A 4,658-nucleotide genomic window follows, 5' to 3' on the forward strand; every position below is an offset into this window, starting at 1 on the left:
AAAAAAAAACAGTTAATGTTAGTCCTTACATTTATTCAGGAATACAATTACATGTGAGTCATCTGATTAACTTACATTTTTAAAAACCTTATTAATTTTTAAATCTACATTACATTTATTTATCCAGTTAGAATCAGTTTATAAGGGCTTTAGATATTTTCAAAATTATTTTTCATAATTCCAGAATTTTATTTCAACTCAATCAGAAAAAAATGACTTAATCTCACTTTTCCTTTTTTCAAATAATTTCTACTCTAGATTAGCAAAACTATCTGCTGAGAGTTAGGCTACTTAGTTGTTACCTATCAAAAATTTTTGACGTCTTTTATTTTTGAGGAGATACTGAGAGTTTCTGAACATCTTTTAAACACTGAGGATATACCTAATTTGAATATAATAATAAAAAGAATAGGACTGTTCCATAACAATCAATAGATAAGATTTAAATAAAATGAATGCCCTTCTAGTATAGAATAAAAATGGGTATAAACAAAATGAACCAAAAATAATATAATAAAAGAAACAATCCTTGAATTAAGATACAGTTTAATCTGTTTTAGATATTTGTAAATTCATTTTAATTTTATAATCTTCTATGTTTAGAATATAGAATACATTAGTGATGAGCTTTTTATCTTTTATACAATTGATTCTAGCCATACTTTTCTGATAAAAAACATCATTATACTAACATATGGACCTTGAAAAGTTGAAACAAGGTTTAATCTTATTATCTGAGTTTTATATTTGTTCCTTTATACTTCTTATGTTTTATTTTATAATTCAAATTAATCATTTCTGCCTTCAAAATAAAATGTTTGTTTAGCCCAGTTTATGAATCCATTTATCAAATATAGGCTGTTTGTACTCATCATGTATTCAGCACATTAGGAAAGTCCTGAGGAAGTAAAATCAGACATGTTTTCTGATTTTCTTTTTACTAAACTCTAATTTCAAACTCATAGAAATTAGAGTTTAGTAAAAGAAACAGATATAAATATTAAAACAAAAATGCTAATATAAAACATTAATGTAAAAAACACTAATATAAAATTGTAACTTCTATAAGAATTATAAAGAGCAGATTTGATAGAGTACTGTGGGAGCCAAGGCATCTCACTTACTCAGAGAAGGTAGTTTCTTCCTTCAGAAAAGTTAGACACAACTGAAATCTGAAGGATGGTTCAAGGAGAGCAACAAGTCATGGTTGACAATTTCTATAGATAATATGAAAGAATAGAAAACTAGTATGAAGAAAGAGTTCAAATAATAAGATTAATTTATTTGTTAAATGCAGATATCTTTTGTCTTAAATCCAAATTAAAAAAAATAATAATTGGAAATGTAAAAAAGACACCTACAGGATGTATAAATCAAAATTAACTATGTAAAAATATACTGATTTAATTTTAATTAGATTTTTTTCAAAGCAAAGTATGAGTGTTATATATTCCCCATTGTGGGAAAATTTATTTTGAATTCAATTTAAGAAGAGTGCATTTGTTCTTTTCCCTCTTTTCGAATATGTATTTTCCTTAAATAGTATATTTGCCTTTTGGTTGAAGTATAGATGTAGTATATTGTATTAGGTGACCATATCAAATATTTAATTTTTCACACAAATATTTCTTTACTAAAATCTTATACTACCAAAAAGGAAAAGCATTAGAAATTATCCTCTTGAAAAAAAGTTAAGATCTTTCTCCACTTCTATCTTCCAGTCTATAAAATAGCATTAAATTCTTTTATTATCTACTAATGTTTATCATAAACAAAATACATCTGGCTAGAATGGAATTCACAAAGATTGAGATTCTCTGCCAGGGCTCATTGAGAAAGACAGAAATAAGCTGTCCATGCAGCTGAATTAGAAATTACATTCCTTTTAGTTCAGAAAGTAAATATGTTACTATGTGAAATACAGAATTTTAATTAATTACAGAAAATAGAATACTCATTTTAATCACAATTTTAGTATTTGCTTATTTCAGTATTCTTTTTTATCAAATTGTTATATAATGTTGTGTTTCACACTTACATTTTATAGAAAGTAAAATATGTAGAATTCTCTACAATTATTTGAGAGTTCATAAAATAGATTAAATTATATCCGTAGTTATCTGTTCAAGGTGAAAAGTTAACTTAGGCTTAGTTTACAACAAATATTTAGCTCTGAAACATTGATGGTGTGACCCTTAGATATATGTTCAGAAGTAATTTTAATGCACTTCTATTTAGTCAATATTCTATTGGTTTGTCTTTATTATCGCTATAATAAAATCTCATTACTAACAATTTTCACTTTGAATTTATTATTTCTAACTCACACTATCTTTACTTAGTTCAGGTACATAAAATAATTCTGCTAATATAAATGTTCTCCTTTCATGCATAGGTTGTTTGTGTATCTTAGCTCAGGCTGCCATAACAAAATACCATAGACTGAGAGTCTTAAACGACATAAATTAATTTTCATAGTTCTGGAGTCCAGGAGTCTGAGAGATCAGGATGCTAGCATAGTGGAGCTTTGATGAGGCCCTTATTCCTAGCTTGTTCTCAAATGGCAGAGAGGAAGGGAGAATGATCTCTGAGACCTCTTATAAGGACACTAATCCCATCATGACTTCATCTAAATCGAAATACCAAAGGCCTCTTCTCCATTACATTGTATAGGGCTTCAGCATATGATTTTAGGGAGACACAGTTCTGTCCATAGTACATAGTATTATTTTATTCATTCTACAAATTTTTATCTAGTAGCTACACACCAAGAACTCTTCTATGCTTAGGCCCATTTTTTTTTTTTTTCTTCCTCTGGAATACTCCTATTTTCTAAGCACACAAGATCTTTAAGTCCTCTCTTAATGTCATTAATAAGTTCTTGGAACTGGGATTTTGAGCTAAACAATTTTACTACAGGCTAATAGATATATACAAGAGTTAATTTCCTACAGCATATTTCTGTTCACAAAAACATCACCAAACTTCTTAATAAAGGCCCAAAACACTTCTAATATTAAACACTGAAATACATTTGACCTGTAAATACATTTGAGAAAGATTAATAAAAACAAGTAAAATAATTGTTTTCCAACCTGTTTATTCTAGGTCAGGGTCATAGGTAGCCAGTGTAACTCAGAGCACAAGGCAGGAACTCATGCAAGACAGGACACCATTTCATGGAAGGGTACATCACACACACATTCACATTCATTCTTACTGAGACAATTTAGACCCATCTATTTATCTCATGTGCACATCTTTGGGATGTGAGAGGAAACCAGAGAATCTAGAGAAAACCCACATAGACAAATGTGTAAACTCCACACAGACAGTAGCCCTGGTCAGAAATTATTTTTTCCTTGTCAACTGCTATAATGTAACCATATTGAACAAAATGATTTTATTTGAGAACTTATATTTGACTAAACTGCAGCAAAGAACATTGTTAAGGAACTAGAAACCTCAAATTTTCTCTTCTCCACATTAAAAAACAAAAAAATAACACATATGTTTGCACTTATGCTTGTTTACAGTTATTTAGTGTGTACTATGAGCAGTGCATTATACTAAAAATTTAAAAATCTGTACATACTGTATTTATTAACTGTATTTACATATTTATAATTTATAAATATACTTACATAATTTATACATAGATATGTGACTTAATTATAAAGAGTTACTGAATCTGCATATGAAAATAATATTATGTAAGCTGAGTCAGGAATTAAAAACTTAATATTTTTATTTGTACTGAAGTATGAGCATATATAAAATAATAAAATAAGTTGTTCTTTGAGTAAAACAAAGTGTTCAGAAATATGTTATGTATTTTTCATGATTTATTTTACCATAATTTTTATTTGCCAAAATGGACTTACAAGTACAGTTTAGAATTTAGTTAGTATTTTTGTTTTACTTTTTGGAATTAAAACTGTTTATGTAAAATATGAATGGATTATTTCACTATAATTAATATTTTTTTAAAACTACACAGGAGACTTCTGGCCACGATGGCAAAATAAGTAGACACTGTGCTCGCCTCCTCTCAAAAATACATCCACATTATAACAAATACAGAACAACCATCAATGAATGTCGCCTGAGGCCTGGCTGAACAGAAGTCCTATAACTAAGTACATACATAAGAGACCACCTTGAGACTGGCAGGAGGGGCAGAGACATGAAACAGGCTGGTCCCAACTGCATGTGGCAGTTGAGAATCAGGAAGGATATTTAGGTTGCAGAGGTCCCCTGGAGGAGCAAGTGGTCTGGATCCACACTGAATTCCCCAGCCCATGGGTCCAGTGCTGGGAAGAGGGGTTTCCACAATGTCTATCTGTGAAAACCAGTGGAGATTGTGGCTGAGTAAGAGATAGCACAGCTGGAGTCATTGTACACATTCATTTTAGGGGCCCACAAGGAGACTTAATCACTGATAAACTCACTTGCTTTGAGCTCCAGCACTGGGGCAGTTGCTTGAAAAGTGCCAGGGATGTAGGGAGAAACTGAGTGGTCTGGCTTCAGGGCAAAGGTTGGAGGGGCAGCTTTCTCTCAGATAGAAGTGTTGGAAGAATCCATTGTTTCTTTTGTTGGTCCTTCCCCACACCTAGCTTGCAAACATGCTCCACCATATCTGAGTATCCATCAACCTG

The sequence above is a fragment of the Pteropus vampyrus genome, unplaced genomic scaffold, assembly GCF_000151845.1.
Source record: "Pteropus vampyrus isolate Shadow unplaced genomic scaffold, Pvam_2.0 Scaffold57, whole genome shotgun sequence".
NCBI lineage: Eukaryota > Metazoa > Chordata > Mammalia > Chiroptera > Pteropodidae > Pteropus > Pteropus vampyrus.